Below are 18385 nucleotides of genomic sequence, written 5' to 3' on the forward strand. Positions count from 1 at the left end.
TTTGTTGATTCTGGCTACTCCTTGTAGATGTTTCCATCTTGCACTCCATGAATAAGCCATTGGTAAAGATATGGGTAAATTCTACTAATTTAAGAAGTGCATAGGCTAGAATTGTAATCACTTTCACGTTGCTATCATCAGAAGTGAGATGGAGTACTAAAAGGGTACCCTTTACATGACTCCCAAACTTTACAGTAATAGTTTCCTGGTAACGCCAGTGTACGTGCACTTTACTTACAAAGAAGAGGTTCCCTGGCTCTCAGTAGGGTGTTGATGAAGAATACAGTAGGCTAGCCCCTGTAGAAATGTATTGCTTGTTGGTTTACTCACCTCCTCCAGCCAATAAGAGAGTCTGCTCACTAGTTGAGAGAGAGGTTTTTTTTAAAAGAGGGACCGAGTGCAACTCCCGTTTTACAACCAACTTTAAAATTAATGCTTTTCCATGGACAGTTGGCTTATACCAGGCTTGTAAGAAATGTCCTATGTATGCCTTATGTTTCTAGTTGTGTTCCAAATGGCCTATGTTTCTGATTTTGTTTGCTAAATAATTACAATACAAATTATTCTCCTAGTTATTGGCAGAGAATGAGTCACTCATCATAGATACAAATGAAAATTTTACAAATTTTGAATGCATATTTGCAAAATCAAAATAACACCATCTCTTTTAGTTGGAAATCTGCAGTGCAGGACTTCAATTCTGGCACTACAGTACTAAAAATAGAACCTGTGAAACTGAGTTCATAAGGCTGTGGATATCAAATTCCGGAAAAGCATTTTAAACTACAATTTACATCTGACTGACTATTTTCTATTGCTAATCTGAATTTACTCCTGGAATTGCTCTTTAATAGATACTGTCCATTTTAAAATAATACCTATTCATTTTTCCTTTCTCTAATGATAAATTACACTAATCCAGTGTATTTTCATTGATGGTAAGAAAATGTTATATATTAGAGTAATAATTTCCCAAAGAGTAACTCCCAAGGAAAAGACACCAAAAAAGTAGATTAAATATGAAATCAAGGACAAAATGCACCCAAGTTGCATTGTGGCGATGAGCAGAATTGGCTTATTGCATGACTTCATTTCTGTTCTATAGTTATGTGAATTTAAAGTATACCGTTTGTGTGTTTTATAGAATTGGTGTTTTCACAATGCTGAAGGTCAGATTACCTCTAAAATTTATGTGTGTTGCAATTTAAGACAAAGTGATAAAGACTTTGTGATTTACCTTCAATAATATATTATTCAAGAAAGAGGATAATGGAGACTTGTCCAAATATTGAGTATCTCCACTGTTCTGTCCCATTCTTAGTATTATTGATTGTATCTAATAACTAGATAACTGTAAAGTCCAGGGCTGGCCTTACCATGAGGCAAACTGAGGTGGCCATCTCAGGTGCCAGACTGTGGATGGGGGGCACCATTAGGACCCAGAGTGTAGAAAATTGTATCTGCTGTTGGTGCATACGTATTCTCTCTGCTCTGCATGCACACAGATGGTGGAGTGCTGTGCTGGAGGAAGGAGTGCACAAGAGACACAACAGGCAGGCAGGCGAAAAGGTAGCATGAGGGTATCATTTGAGCTCCCCGCCTGAGGTGCTAAAATGTTGTGGGCCAGGCCTGGTAAAGTCAGTGTGGTAAGAAGTGTCTTTGCAATGTGACACAGCTCTTCAATATTTAATAATGGAATGGTAATTTATCAACTTAATAAAGGCAAGTGATAATTTTCTACTTATATGGAAATATTTAAAAAATCAACTTTCCCTCTTTGTTTACACATTTCCTTTTATGTTTAAAAGGTTCCTGTCCAACACTACACCCACTGACCTAAAAGGGTCAGTTCAGATTTACATAGGTGTCATTTGAGACCAGAAAATGACCTTAATATTACATAGTACACCAGGAGGTTTAATTCTAATATTTTTGTATGTGAGCTGAGGTAGGTAGTTAAGTTCTGGTTCTGGAAATCTTTATTGCTCAGGATTGAATAGGCAAATATCTAAAGCAGTGTGATGATTTAGCTAGAACCCTTGAAGTTCAAGGAGGACCTCAGTTTTGTCCTGTCTTTTCAATATCTCAGGTTTTATTCTTCCAAAAATGTTTTATGATGGAAAGTTCTGATTTTCACCCATGTTCATTACTTAAAAAAATCAACAGGCCAACTGTAATGATTGTTTTAAATGTTGATCTGTTGTGGTACAGGCCCTCTACTTAGGCTTTCAATAGTCACATAAATGATGTAATATTAAAAACCAATTGCATTTCATTAGTTAGTGATGGCTACAAATCAAAATTATACATGAGAAATCTTAATTCCTATTGCATCCTTAGCTGCCAACATAGTCATTCTCTAAGGGTACGTCTAGACTACCGCATTTTGTCGACGGAAGTTTTGTCGACAGATACTGTCGACAAAACTTCCATCGACAAAGAGCGTCCAGACACATTGTCGACAGAACTCAAAGCAAGCTGCTTTGTCGACAGAACTCCGTAGTCTGGACGCAACGTTACAGGTAATAACACCTTCTGTCGACAGAGTTCTGTCGACAGAAGGTGTTATGCCTCGTAAAATGAGGTATACCAGCGTCGACAAAATTGCTGAGTTCTGTCGACGTTATGTCGCCAGAACTCAGCGGTAGTGTAGACGCTGGTATAGTTTTGTTGACAAAAGTCCACTTTTGTCGACAAAACTAGGTAGTCTAGACACACCCTGTGGCTATGTCTACACTACGAGTTTTCTTGGCAAAAAAATGCAAATGAGGGACTCATTTGCATGAGTCTCAATCTCATTTGCATATTTTCTGCTGAACTGTTTTTTCGCTAGAGTTTTTGCACAAAATCAAGCAGAGTGGACATTTTCATTTTGTGCAAAAACCCCCTTTTCCCGCAAGATCCTTATGCCCCAAAAAGGAGGTTTACCAATCTTGCGGGAAAGTGGGATTTTGTGCAAAAAGAAAACATCCATGCTGCTTATTTTTGCACAAAAACCTACCGAAAAAACAGATAGGCAGAAAATATGCAAATGAGACTGACTCATGCAAATGAGTGCCTCATTAGAATATTTTTTGCCGAAAAAAACTTGTAGTGTAGACGTAGCCTAAAAGAGCCCTTTCAAAAATTCTCCTCACTGTTCACCTGTACTTGAGAAAGTCCCTATAATTTATGAAGTTACTTATCAAGTCCTACTGCTACTACTTTGGGGTGCCCTAACAAACTGTGCAATAACAGCCTGAGGTACTGGAGTAGCTGTCATAAGTGAATCTTTCATACAGAAGATGAATGCACTATACTAGTTGTTTAATAGCTGCAAATGGTACTGGGAGTTGGGATGAGTGACACTTCATATTTAGATTTTATTTTATTTTTCTGAGTGGAACCATTTCTTTTGGAACAACACTACAGTTCCTGAAGTGAAGAGTTTGACTTCTTTTACTGAACAGAATCAGCAGAGAAGCAAAATTCAGTTTCCAGAACAAAGTTGACTAGGGTCTGAATTCATTTCTTTATATTAATACAAGTCTATACCTTCAGGTTTCACTTGTGAACCTAGATGGAAACAAGATATACAGGAATAAGGATTCTTCTCTTGTCCTTTCATCTAAAATTTCAAGTTGCTTTGCAAAAAGCTAGAGGAGGGAAAGCATCTCAATAGTGCCAGTCTTCATTTCACTTACTTCCTCAGTGCCTTCATTGTCTAGGCTGTAAAATCTTATGTGTTATCAGATTTCATGTGTCTACAACAAAGATGACCCCATCATGTTTGCCCATTGTCTGATTGCTCATCCGTTTACTCATGCTTGTCAAACAAATAATAGGTGATGGTCCAATGGGCTGATACTTCCTTTTCACTTCAAGATGTACTGATAAAAGTTGCATTGCTTGCAGGTCTTCTCAGAGAATAGCTAATTTTTTTCCTGTGCCATAAATAAATAATATGGCAGCAGTGTTAGAAAATGGTTCTAAAGGAAAAATATTTTTAAATACAAGGTTGTTTAAGTTAAATTTCACTTTAGGTTCATTATAGTTTCCCATCCTTCCTGAAGAATAAAAAAAAAGTATTTTGTCTTTTTATTAATAGAATATTAGCTGCAATTTGATCTGTGACCAGAGCTTAACTTTATAAATAACTGTCGAACTACGCTTACTTAAAAAAAAAACTGCCCAAAAGCTACATGTTTAACATGTTTAAAATAGTCTGTGAACTTAAGTTTTTTTTTCTCTGACTATGCTTTTAAGAATATGACTATGCTTTTAAGAACCCAGGTCTTAACTCAGGAAAGAAAACTGAACACTACACGTTGTATATTCACAATTTGTTTATTCATAAAAATAGAAAAACAAGTTTTGGATACATGAAAATCATGACAACACAAATTAGGACATGATCCCACTTTTAAGCAGGAAAATTGACATTAATTTTGGTGACAATTTTACAGGAACATTGACTGTAGGAACAGGTAATCAGTGATTTCTGGTCATATTTACTGACTCTCTAGTCAGGATCGGCAAATAGGTCTGTTCTTTTAACTTTTCCTACCATGCTATGTTGGATTTAATGTTAGAATCATATATGGTGAATTAAAATTCTGCCATGCATTTGCAGCCCATTAATGATGGTTTAAAACCATGACCTATGGATTTTTATCCTAAAAGTATCAATTATTTGTCAGCTGTCTGAAGGTACTGTTGCACTTTAGTTGAGTGGCAAAATCCTCAACATGTATTGAGCTAAAGATTAAGAATTATACATGATTATAAATATTTACAGATAGCTCCAAGTATATGTAGCTCTTGCTTAGTGTTGGAAAATCCACTGTGAATTCCTTACTCTAATATTAGAGGGTGGAGTGGGCTGTGCCACCTCAAAAGGAATAGGGTGTATGCAGTGTCTTAGTTGAAATTCATGCCAAAGTTCACAAGATGACCTTTTTATGCACTGAACAACACTGACTTCGGTAACTGATTTGCTGAACGTAGCATCTTAGCTGTGAATTGCTCCCAAAGGACTCAGTCTTCCAAGTGGCACTGTGTCTTCAACTTACATTGATGTTAGTTGGTGTTAAGGATGCTCAGGACACCAAAGAGGCAGCTTTCAGGGCTTAAGCAATACTGAGGAGGGGACTAGATGGCTCTAAGGAGACCTCAGTTCAATTTGGGGGTGTGAAGAGCAGTTAGTGTGAAAATGAGCTTGTGGAAGATATTGTAGATGGAGAGAAATAATCAGGTGAGTTACCTGTGAAAGAAAAAGCTGGTAAAATAAGAATTGATCTAAAAGATGTTTAACATAATAATTTAAATAATGCGCTAGCTCCCTCTTCACTAGTTTGCTGTGAGATTGCCTGTAGTTGTCAACTGCAGAAGAACTCTTTACATGTGAAGTATAGGGGTGATGAGGCCTGCATTCTCCCCATTTCTACATTCTCACCCTCCCCTTCCCTACTACTGATGAGCCAGATGCAAGCCTCTAGGAATGTATGCCATTGTAGCAAGAACGAATTGTAGATAAGGGCGGGAACATAACAATCTTGTTTACTTAAATGTACTGATCATGTAAACAAAGTCAAAGGACAAGCAGTACAGCTGAGCCATACTGTAACAAGCAATGAGTAACCCCCAGAAATTTCCAAACTGCCACAAACAAGGTAGAGACACAGTATTTAAAGCTGAACTAGAGCACAACAATTTGGACTTCACCGATGAGCTTTAGGTACCAGCGCTTCAGAAGCTGAGACAGTCTCCCACTTCATCTGCAGCCAAAACGGGTTCCCTGGCTAGCAGAAGGGATGTAAGAAATGCCGCTTTTCCTATCATGTTCTTTTAGTTAAGGGGCACAGCTGATAGCTGTCAGGAAATAAACTGCTTGTGTTTGACAGATACCCGTGTAGCTTTTTTTGTACTTTGAGAACCCAGTGTCAGACCTCAGACACACTCTTGCCAGAAACATTGCCTGTAGCAGGTTATGCATTTATCCTAATTCTGCATTTCCACAGTTTAACAAACAATTCATCAGTTTTTATAAATTCTTTTATTTTTATATCTTAAAAAAATATTTTTAAAAAATCCAGTTAATATATGTATTTGTCTCTGGCACCTATCCATATTCTAGTGTTTTCCCATAATTTAAAATACAGAATTCAAAAATTCTGAAAATATTCAGTTAAATATTTGATTCATGATATTTCCAATTACTGAACTCTCCCACAAATGCAGAAACAAAAGGAAAAACTATGTAGCACTTCAAAGACTAAGAAGATGGTTTAATAGGTGATGAGCTTTCATGGGCCAGACCCACTTTCTCAGATCATATTCTGGAAGAGAATTGGCATGACCATAAAATACCAAAGGACTACAATGAAAAAGTGAACACATTATTTAACTGACAAATCATATTTAGTACAGAAGGTGGGGTGAGAGGGAGGGAGGGAATAGCTATTCATGAGTCAATGAATGGCTAATCAGGGGCGATAAATGGGGAAGCTATCTTTGTAATGGTTAAGGTAATTAGCATCTTTGTCAAGGCCCATTCGTAAAGTGTCAAATTTAAGAATGAAAGAAAGTTCTGAAGTTTCCTTCTGTAAATCTGGTGTTAAAGTCTCTTTGAAGTAAGATGCATGTAGAAAGGTTGTTAATATTATGTCCAGGTAGGTTGAAATGAAAAGCAACTGGTTTTTCCTTGTGAAGATGTCTGATGTCTGTCTGATTTGATGTCTGATGTATATGTGGTCATGCCAGTTCTCTTCCAGAATATGATCTGAGGAGTGGGTCTGGCCCACAAAAGCTCATCATCTATTAAACCGTCTTATTAGTCTTTAAAGTGCTACATAGTTTTTCCTTTTGTTTTTGCAAGATCAGACTAACATGGCTACCTCTCTATTACTATTCACAAATGCAGTAGTCACTTTATCCACGGATATCATGACTCCACCTTTCTTTGAATTTCCCTGGAAATTCCACTGGTCCACCTATAAACCTGTCCTTTCTGTGCATGCCTGTGGAAATAAATCTGGTTTTGGTGTGAACCTGACCAGTGTTGTGGCAGGATGATTTATTGGATAAATAGTCAGGGAGTGAAACTGGGGGTATGTGGGTGACTGTGCTAGGAAGCTGGGGCAAAGAATGAGGGAGATGGACTAACTGTATGAGGAGACAGATGAAAATGAATCTGGGAGTGAGTTGGGGAAAACAATGGCATGAGGGGAACAGGGAGCTAGTAGGGGCTGGGAGAGAAGGAAATGCAGGTAGAAAGCAATGAAAGCCACTGGAGGCAGGTTTTGGGTATGGAGTTGGACAGTCAAGTTGAATTTGGACTTTTCCTAACTTCTAAGTGCTTTTCTATTTAACATAAAGGTTCTTTTAACACAGTATTTTGTACATAATTCAGTAGGGAGCAAACATCATTATTACTCCTAGATTTGATTATCTTTGAACTTTTGGTTAGATTTTTTTTAAGGGGTTGACTTTGTAGGTTAAAGACCTAAATGGAATTGGAGCAGCTTATCTGAGAATCCAATTTTTTCTCCATGAATGTTAAAGTTGCAGCAAGCAGATACACAAATGGCAGATTCCTTTTGATTAAGAGTTATTGAAAATTTCCTATAAAAACTTTTTTCCCAGTGGGGCCAAGTGTGAAAATGGTGCTTCTGGCTGTCTGCAGGACCTCAGACAGAGCAGTTGCTGACCGGGACCTTGGCAGCAAGAAGGATTCAACCAGAACAAAGACCTGAGGTAAGGGTGACGAATGTGCTGTGACTGTGGGGATTGTAGCAGTGACATAGGTTAGTTAAAGGGTCACATATAGGATCCCTGAGCTGGGATCTGGAGTAATGGGGGGCACAGGACCCCCCATTACTCACTGATGAAGTGTCCTCAATACTGAACTGTGATACACTCTCAGAAAGTTCACTGTTTTGTGGTCCCAGCTCTCTAGCTGGACCACTAAAGTCCCAAAGGAGTGAGGAACCTCTGGGGAGGAAGACTTGGGGGCATGGCCCACAACAGAAAAGTTGAGACAGTCCCTCGATCTTCAAACAATTAGAAGGCTAGCCTGGAAGGCCTGCAGGATGACACTGACTGTCTGAGGGCTACTGGAATAAGCCTCTGTTGGACTTTATCTATTTGTCATTTCACTGAGTCATGACACAAAACTTACTGCAAGACAAGGAGAAAGTGAAAGTATACTCACTTTTCACAAGTGTCCCTTGGCTGAGTGAGTGCTTCTCCTTTGCAGTCCGTATAGTGTCTAAAACTTCTGACTGACTAAATAATAAGCTAGGAGTTCTGGTTTCCATCTGCTTTGAAAATTTAGACTTCAAGATCATACAGACTTCAAGTGGTACTACTGGTTACAACCTTCATGGAATTGATAGCTACATTTTTTTCCTTTAAAGAAAAAACATAGTTCTGACAGATTATTGTGTAACTGTACATACCTATATCAAATTACGAAGTCAGTTTTGTTTTGTGACGGTCATCTTAAGTGCCACCTAATGTGCCTTTGCTGTTGTCTCAATGCAAGGCAGAGTTTCATCTCTCAAAGGAGGTAAGTAAAAACAAAAGACAGGACTATGTAGCACTTTAAAGATTAACAAGATGGTTTATTAGGTGATGGTTGAAGTTGGGGGAAGGCTGCTAAAATTAGGATCTGTACTCCAGGAGCATTCTCAGAGCCAGAGACCATTCCTAGACTCTTCTCAGATCAAGTGTAGTCGGCAAGATTAAGTCTCAGGTCCAACACTGGGTTCCCAAAATACAAAGGATGCTACACAGGTATCTGTCAAACACAAGTAGTTTATTTCTTGATAGCTAACAGCTGTGCCCCATAAATGGAAGAACAATATAATAAAGAAGCGGTATATCTTATGTCCCTTCCTGCAAGCCTGGGATCCCGGGTAGGCTGCGGATGAAGTAGGAGGTTTTCTCAGCTTCTGAGGAGCCGGTACCCAAAGCCAATCGGTGAAGTCCGATTTGTTAGGCTCTGAAGCAGCCTTAAATACAGTTTTCCTGCCTTGTTTAGCAGTTTGGAAATTTCTAGGGGTTACTCATTACGTGCTGATGTAGGGCTTAGCCGCTAGTTATCGATCTGGTTCTGATCAGGATCTTCTTGTTCTTCGGCTCAGTTTACGTGATCAGTACGTTAGGGTAAACAGAATTGTTTATGCGTTCTTGCCCTTTACCCTTATCTCATACTTGTTCTTGCTATACTGGCAACAATGCTTATCTTAAGTGGTGTATGTTCCCAAAGACTTGCTTCTGGCTCATCAGATATAGGGGAAAGGGAAGGGGGCGGGGGAAGAATGCAGGCTGCACCATCCCTAAACTAGCACATACAAAGTTCTTCTGCAATTGACCACTATACCAACCCACCTCTAAGAGTATGTAAGTTGAAGTACAGCAGTCTAGTGAGTATCAATGAGGTTGGGACTCCTCAAAGTTGTAATGCTAACTATGTGGAGTATTAAATATTTCTTTTGTGGAGCAGAAATATGTTTTGTCTGTTTCTGAGAGAGAAGTCTCACTCTCTCTCTCACATATATTCCTTATGTCTTTAAACTGGATATTGAATCTGATCAGAGTCTAGAAGCTGAATAAAGCTAGAGGATTTGACTAGTAGTTTTTATGAACCATTTAAAATATACGGCTAGTTTCAGTTGATTTGGTAATGGAACTGGTAAGGGAAATCTCATATAACCAGCATATTTCAAAATTCAGTCTCTGTTGATCAGTAGCATGGTAGATCTTATATGATAGATCTCTCCTCATTCTCCACCTACCAGACTGTGATGGAATTAAGGGCTTCTGTCCTGCACAAGTGGATTCCTGGGGCTTTAGTCGTGGGGGGGGGGGGGGGAGGGAGGGGAGGGAGGGGAGCTCGCTGGGGCTCAGGGCGCACCTGCTGGAACTGGGGCTTGAGCAGGACTGAAGCCCCAGGCATGTGTATGCCCCATGGGACAGAAAACCCAGGCCCTGGCAAGCGTGACCTGCAGCTCTCAAACGTCTGAAGATTATCATATGCTGCTTGGAAAGGTAGTTTAGCCATCCCGGTTGTAATGAAAATCTCTATCTACAGAATCTGTCCAACCACGTTATGTGCTTTTAATTTGAGTCTCAACAAGTATTTGAAAGACATGTATTGACCCATAAAAATGTGTCTGAGATTAGAAACCTGTTGTGCTATGCACATTTTTAAATGGTAGATGAAATGTCAGAAGTGTATGTGGATGCATGTCCGAACTTGCATAACAGAAGCATACAGCAATGAACTGAAACATGGATTTTTTCTGTGAATATATTGTAATACCTGTAATATTTGCATTTAAAAATGACTTGCAAATGTTTCCCCCCAAGCTTGTTCATTTGTTCAGCTTGTGAGTGTCATGATCCAGAAAGATCCATTTCTCCTTTTTAATTTTTTTCAGCCTCCCCATTCACTGTGCGCGCTCTCTCTCTCTCTCTCTCTCTCTCTAAAAAAAAATAATAGCTCACTCTCTCCTTTGATAGATTGCATCTGAGATGGTTTCTCTGGTGCTGTAATAGTATATAAAGGAAGGAGGGAATTACTAAAGACTTTTTGACTAAGTTTCATCCAATCCCAGTTAGAAGTTTTAGATTCTCTGTGGGAACTGAAACTGACTTGACAAATTGGATCCATGCCTTTTGTAGCTTCTGGAAAAACAGTGGAGACTTTTTAAGCCTGTTTAATGGGGATCATAAAAGCTGACTTGAGAGAAGACAACTTGTTAGCAGCCTTCACATAGGTAATGGCATAGTTGTTCTGCAAGAAACTGTCTTGCCAATAAATGTCATTGGCAGTTAGTGCCTTATTACTAATCCTATTTTTTATGGTAAACATAATTGAGAGAGGTGGTGGCAGGCCAACTCCAAGAGCACTTGACACCTTTGATTGTTTGAATGTTTGCAAAACAGGCGTCAAGCCTGGAGACTGCATGAAAATAAGGTGAATCTCATAGATCAATTTAGTATCCCCTTGTGGCAATGAACAGAGAATTGAGATCTTTGTGCTAGTATATCATAGATGTTTTGGCAGTATTCAATTCCATTGGCCAAGAAGTGCCGTTTACTCTGAGATGTGTTGAGGTGGAGACAGGTTTACAGTAAAGTGGTTCCATTCATCCTTGTCAGGGAGCTCTCAGAAGGTAGTTATGTGCAATAATTTTTCATTCCCTAAGACCCAGCTGCAGAGTGACACAGAGATCAGCCTTTTTATCTTTTCTGTTCAACATGTATCTTAAGCTGATGCAGAAGATCCATGAACTAACATAGATTAGTGGTGGTGTTTGTGTGTTTCTATACTTTTTTTTCCTCATTTGACTTAGAGCAGTTTCCTTTCTTTCCCATTATTTGATTGAGAGAGATAAGGACCAGAATCCATCTGGTTTAGTCTCTATCCAGAGGAGATTCATGCCTATTGTAACTGTACACTGTAGGGGTATAATCTGTAAAGTCAAAATGGCTGAGAATTAAAAAACTGGATTGTGACAGATCATGAAACCTAGTGATGATTCAACTTAATGATATTCTGAACAAAAAAATCCCCCTTTGGATTGCTATTTTATAGATCTGTGATTAAAAAGCAGTGGCGATGTATTCAAATCATGTGCAAAGTGTCTCTTAGTTGTGTTAGGTGTAAATGCTGAACAATCTTGAAGATATAAACCAGAAAGCTCACTCCTTCAGGTGGAGTTCTGGGAGAGGACTTGTTTAAGCTGTGAGGGAAAGTTGAGAGGCCAGCACTGATTCCAAGGGCTGGGTGGTCACCTGTATGGTTTAAGCTCACGGGACAGAGTGCACAACAGAGAACCTGCACTTTAAAACTGCATTTTGAGGTCCCCAAGATGAGGACAGCACCTAGACCCTGATCACACTCTGCATGCTTAACACACAGTATCCAACAGCTGGGTCCCTTCTTAGTAGTCTGGTGTTATGCATAACTAGGATATGGTTGGTGTGACCTAGTGGAGTTGGCAGTCAGCCTGGGTCCAGTAGCATGAGGTCAGCGTCCAAGACAGCCCAGAAGGAAACTGAGTCAGGTTTGGCAGGTAGGGTTCTACCAGGAGATCAGCAGCAGGCAAGAGAAACTGGTATCATAATAGTGATAGAAATGTAGCCGTGTTAGTCTGGGGTAGCTGAAGCAAAATGCAGGACAATGTAGCACTTTAAAGACTAACAAGATGGTTTATTAGATGATGAGCTTTCGTGGGCCAGACCCACTTCCTCAGATCAAATAGTGGAAGAAAATAGTCACAACCATATATACCAAAGGATACAATTAAAAAAATGAACACACATGAAAAGGACAAATCACATTTCAGAACAGGAGAGGGATGCCGGGGGGGGGGGGGGGGGGGGGAAGGAAGGTAGGTAAGTGTCTGTGAATTGGCGATATTAGAGGTGGGGAGAGTGGGATGTTTGTGAGTTAATGGTGTTAGAGGTGATAATTGGGAAAGCTATCTTGATAATGTGTAAGATAGTTCAAGTGTTTGTTCAATTCTCTTTGGAGAGTGTCGAATTTTAACATGAATGACAGTTCAGAGGATTCCCTTTCAAGTGCAGATGTAAAAGGTCTTTGTAGCAGAATGCTGCAGGTGGTTAAGTCATTGAGAGAGTGTCCTTTCTGGTTAAAATGGCAAGAAACTGTTTTTTCTTTGTGATCTTGTCTGATATCTGTTTTGTGGGCATTAATCCTTTGGCGAAGTGTCTGAGATGTTTGTCCAATGTACATAGCAGACGGACACTTTCGGCACATGATAGCATAGATTATATTTCTGAATGCGCAGGAATGTGTGTTCTTGATCTTATAACTCACTTGTTTAGGTCCAATAATGGTATCAACAGAATAAATATGTGGACAAAGCTGGCAACGGGGTTTGTTGCAAGGGAAGGTACCAGGGTTAGTATTAGTGTGGTATGTCCTGTGGTTGTTGGTAAGAATCATCTTGAGGTTAGGTGGTTGTCTATAGGAGACTATGGGTCTGTCTCCCAGGGCCTCTTGGAGTATGGTATCCTGTTCCAGTATAGGCTGCAGTTTATTGATAATGTGTTGGACAGGTTTAAGTTGGGGGTTGTAGGTGATGACAAGTGGTGTTCTATTGTTGGTTTTCTTGGGTCTGTCTTGAAGTAGATGGTTTCTAGGTATTCGTCTGGCTCTTTCAATTTGCTTTTTTATTTCTCCGGGTGGGTAGTTGAGGTTTATAAACCCTGGTACCTTCCCTTGCAACAAACCCCGTTGCCAGCTTTGTCCACATATTTATTCTGCTGATACCATTATTGGACCTAACCAAGTGAGTTATAAGATCAAGAACACATATTCCTGCGCATCCAGAAATATAACTTTCTGTTCCTGTATTTGGGTTAAATAGTCACTGGGGTCCAGTCTGGGCCCCCAGGATTTCATCTATTAGATTCTAGAACTGGAGTCCTCTGCTATAGTTGAGTAGTTCTAGCACATGTCAGTAGGTCACTGGGTGGCAAGTAGGGTCTGACTAACGTTTAAGAGCGTTGTGGATTAAGGTTGAGAGCCATGATCCCGAACATCTGGCAAGAGGCCAGGAAGAGGCAGACAACTAGAGCTGTGAAAAACTGTGATCCACATACAGAATTTGCTACCATTCAACTAATGGGTGAAAGTCAAGTGCTTGGTTACCATAAACAGATGTGTGGGACAGATTGTGTGACCCTGTAGTGGGGTGTGCCTATCCTGATTTAATAGAGCTTAAGGAGGCAAGATGTGGACTTGATGGGATGAGTTGTAACTTCTGTTTGAGGAAGCTTTATTGAAGAGAAGTTCCAAGAGACAGGAGAAAACTCCTCCTAAAATCTTCAAGAAAAGGTCACAAGCTGTCAAGCTGAAGGACCCTGCAGTGGGTTGAGACAGGAGCAGACGGTACTGAGTGTGGATAGATAGATCTGTTGACTGTTTTATTGGAGAAGACTGGCTGGAGAAAATTGATCTCTTTGATTACTTTTGCTTTCTTTTGATTGTGCTTCAGAAAGCCCCAATGAACTGCTGCTGAACTGAGGCTCCTCAGACTGGTTGTGGGGAAGGGATTGCTAACTGTCCGTGAATCCTTTATAAGTAGCAAGAGTGAGAGACTAAAGATCCCCATTGTTGAACTCCGAGAAAAGGGTTCTTAAAGGGACAGATCCTGTTGAATGAGACTCCCCTCCCCTTATTGGGGTAGTCATCTTTTTAGCCTTACTCATGGTGAGTAGTACTTTGTGAGCAGTCATGGTGTTTTTAGGGGGACAACTCACAAAATAAAGTTAGATAGGTTTTACTCTCCAAGTTTAATTTGCAGAAAAATGAACCCAAAGACACTGTTCAAGCTTATTGAACAGAGAACATGAAGATAACATAAGAAACACTTGTGGAAGAAAACATTGTCCTCACTCTGAGTTTGTAAGCAACAAGTAACCAGAGGCAGTTTTATTACGAGCTGCAGCAAGGGAAAACTGGTTCGGACGGGGGAGGGGAGGAAGGCCCCCCCCCCTTCCGAGGCAGATCTTCAAATACAAGCAATTATGAAGCAGTTTATATACTGCCCATCAGATATAATAACAATTAGTCTCCTTCCCATTACGAACACCAATGGCTAACAGTTATTTTAGTTTCACCCAGATGCTCTTTATCTCAAGGTCCCTGCCAGAGTCAGCATTCTATCCTTATCTCCGTATGGAGGCAAGAGGCAAAGGCAGCATCTACTTACAGATCTCGCGTTGTCAGGCCACAGACTTAGCCTGACTCTTGCTCTCTTATTAACAAGACCAAGATGTCTGCACACACATTCCCTTATTCCCTTTTCCTGTCTCTACACGCTACAGGGAACATCAAATTGCAAACCATAGGAAAGTGATAACACAGATATAATATACCTCCTGCTTAGTCCACTTGCGATGACCAAAGATTTATTACAGTCTCTAGAGCCATATCCATACCTAAATCTATCCTATGTGGCCAGTATGACTTGGGATATCACACTCCTTTGCCATATCTCCATTCTCCCTGTGCATCTAGTCTCATGCAACTCAATAACAACCGTTTACATATTGGGGTAAATTCTAATCTGTTTCTCCATTGCTGTATTGCATCATGGATGAAGGGACAACTGAGAGATACAACGTAGCAAGTAATGATTGGAGTATATAAGAAGCAAGAATATACTTCAAGAACATAAACTGACCACTATATCTTTTGAATATCTTACATGTAGTGGTGAATGTAAGTTGTACCTAATAGGGATTAAGAGATGCATGTGAAAAAGATATAGCCCGTAATAAGATGTTTTGGATCTCTCTACCTCAGATCCATCTTTTAGCAATGTAGCCAATACACGGTTAAGAATGTATTGTCTTAGGGGGGAAAATATTATATGGTAAAGGCAGGGAAACAATAATACTTTTACTGCCAAAGAACACTTATACTGGGTGGGTGGTTGGCTCGAATAGTCCTTAACACTTTAATTAAGTGCATTTTTCCTGGAAATTCCCTGTAGCACTTTATTTTTCAGTTGATACCACATCTAACCTGTCTCTAAGGCAACTGTTTGATTTTATTAACTTGTAAGACAGAGGATCATAAAGCATGTATTGTGCACATGTAGGGACAATAGACATCTGTAGGGAATTTGAGCAGTATCCATGGGGCTCTTCGTTCCCATCTCTCTGCGGTTGTCCATAAGGCCCATTCCTGCAGCTCTCATCCAAATGTGTAGTTCTAGTTGTTGCATTAATAAATGCTTTAGGATTAGATTTAAAGGGATACATTGTATTGTTGGGGGGGGGGGGGGAATCACAAGTAAATCGAGTAAATCTTAGTTTTGGAGAATTTCATGGGATTAATGGAGGTAACTCAGTTTTCAATTCATACCAAGCAGGTATTATCAGGAAGTCTAACGGCTATAGAAGTGCTAAATCTGGAAGAGTTAGGAGAATTCTGATAAAACCCACAGACTCTATGAGAATGCCTTTGAGCTGAATGGGGTTCTGTCTGGGACCAGAGGTTGGATGATATTATAGTAAATGGTCAATATGTGATGGGATCATAGGTCATTCTTCTTCACTTATGCCATGTTCTTTCTTTTACTTTACCTAATTAACACCTTGTTTGAGTGCAGGCTCAAGCCCTTTAGGGAATACTAATAACATGTCTTTGCACCACTATGTAACTCCTTGATCTTTCCCTAATGTAAAAGGGGGCAGATGAAGAACAGAGAGGTTTTATGCAATTTTTCATTCAGTGGCTGCAGCCTTTCTTTTATTACTGATTGTACTGCAAAAATGCTTTGTTACTTTGTCATTGTGTGTCACAGATACTAGCCAAAGTTGAGAGTTAGTGGTTAAATTACATGTTGAACATGTCTAAAGGAGTCTATGTTAATGTAACTTATAAACTAAAAGGACTACACGCAGGTGACTCTGTGCTTAACTTGCCTCTGAAGTTGGGGGTCCTGTATTTTGTGCTATATATCAGGGATTTCTGGTAATAGTTAGCATTGACGGGGGAAAAAATGCAGAGAAATGGATTAGCTGTTAGGTCAAGTTTGGATTACAGTATTAAATGTTGTAATAAAGTTTGCTGCCATGTGATAGTTTCTCTTCATTTCACTGTAATGCCAAACTCTGTCCCTTTTCCATTTTAAAAGCTTTTGAGTGACTCCAGTTATCATTTTTGTGACAAATAGAAATATAATTTGAGAAGTTGATTCTGCATGAAAATGCTCCTTAATGCTTCCCAAGAAAATACAGTATCACTTGAAACTTTATTTTTAGTTCTTAGATTGTAAAATTTATTTGAAGGGCAGTGGTTGGATGAACATATGTATATATTTTTAGTGGCAATAGGAGCATAGTATCTTGTTTAAAGATTAATTGTCCATAAAAATTCAATAAAGGCAAACTCAAAGAAAATTAAGTTAACAAGATAAATTTTTGGGAGCCGCCAAGTGGTCTTTGGAATCATGGCTTTGTGGATAGTTTTTGAATCCACGCCCACATGATGACACACAAATAGGAAGGACAGCTTCTTTGGAGGATATAAATTTCTTTATCTTGAGAGAATATTTTAACATGACAATGTCACAGATAGCTCTCTAAATGTTATCTTACACTCGATGTCTGTTTCACTGTTTAAATCTTCTGTCTCTTTGATGAATGTGTCCTCCAAAATGTATTGTGTGCTTGCATCTCATTTATGCATGATTAAAAATGCTGTTAGATTTAGTTTTGATTATACAGATTATACATTTACTTCAGCTTCCTTTGATTCACTTCCTTTTCCATTTGCTGGCTTGCCACAAGTCAGATAGTACTGTAGACATTTTTGAAAAAGCTGTTGTATAAGATTCGGGTGGGGTTTCTCTATTTGACAGATGCTTCATTTAAATAAACAGTTACTGTGCAAGAAAATTATTTTTGAATAACTCGTACCATTATTTCATAAACACAAGGAAAGGCATCTTTCTGTGACTTCTGTAGTGTTTCCTGAACAGGTTGGGGCAAATGGCATGTTTAGAACTTGGTATTCCTCTACCTCAAATAGTCCTACCTAAAAAGTAGTCCTATTTTTTTTTGTTATCTATGTAAAGTTTATTCTTTCTTTTTCTAAATTTTTGTTGAAAAATCATTTTCATTTACACTTCAAGAACCTAATTCTTCCTTTTTTTTTCTTTTTACAGTAATATCACTGAATAACTTTACTCCTGGGTCACTTTAAAGATTAACAGGTGTATTGTTTGTTCTAAATTAGACACAATGAAGTTTAACAAAGACATGTTAAATATTGTATATTTTTGAGGTCCTAGTAACAAATATTGAGGGTAACACAGGAAATACATTTTCATGTTTTGGCTTTTTAGGAGTGTTGCAAAAGTCAGGAAAATTGTTACTATAGCTTTGATAATGGACAGAGCAGGAAGGGAGAGACCAACCTTAAGAGCTTAATATATAAAATACTTTTATGCAACCTAATTGGACCTTGCAGCTCATGATTAGTACAGCTTACCACACTTATTCAGTAGCAATAATCATTTGCGATTTGTGTTGCTTTTTAATTTGTAAAGTTATATAACAGAAGACATGAAATGAGCAAGTCAGATTCAATTAATGTTTTACTTATCCCAGGCCATCGTCTGTTAAAGGTGAAGAGTGTAATATGCTGGTAAGTGTACCCTGTCACGCTCTAATCATTGGCCCATGTGAAGAAGAGAAGCCTAATACTGCTACTGGCTAATAGTTCATTTAGTCCAAGAAGCAAATGTTTGTTCTCTGGTGCTGAAAATAAGGGCTCTGTTCCTGATGACAACACATGTTGCATGGTGAGCACATGGAATTTATTCTTCCCTCTTCTGCTTGATTACTCCTC

General features: G+C 39.1%; 1 long non-coding RNA gene across 1 annotated transcript in view; it reads left to right on the top strand.

Annotated features, from left to right (window-relative positions):
• The window catches only part of LOC142829630 (uncharacterized), a 201653-nt gene that overhangs the window by 75142 nt on the left and 108126 nt on the right, over window positions 1-18385 (top strand). The window contains exon 2 of the long non-coding RNA XR_012904248.1: window positions 7624-7734. This is a non-coding gene — a long non-coding RNA (uncharacterized LOC142829630). The remainder of the gene's footprint in view (window positions 1-7623; window positions 7735-18385) is intronic.

The sequence above is a fragment of the Pelodiscus sinensis genome, chromosome 5 (assembly GCF_049634645.1).
Source record: "Pelodiscus sinensis isolate JC-2024 chromosome 5, ASM4963464v1, whole genome shotgun sequence".
NCBI classification, from domain to species: domain Eukaryota; kingdom Metazoa; phylum Chordata; order Testudines; family Trionychidae; genus Pelodiscus; species Pelodiscus sinensis.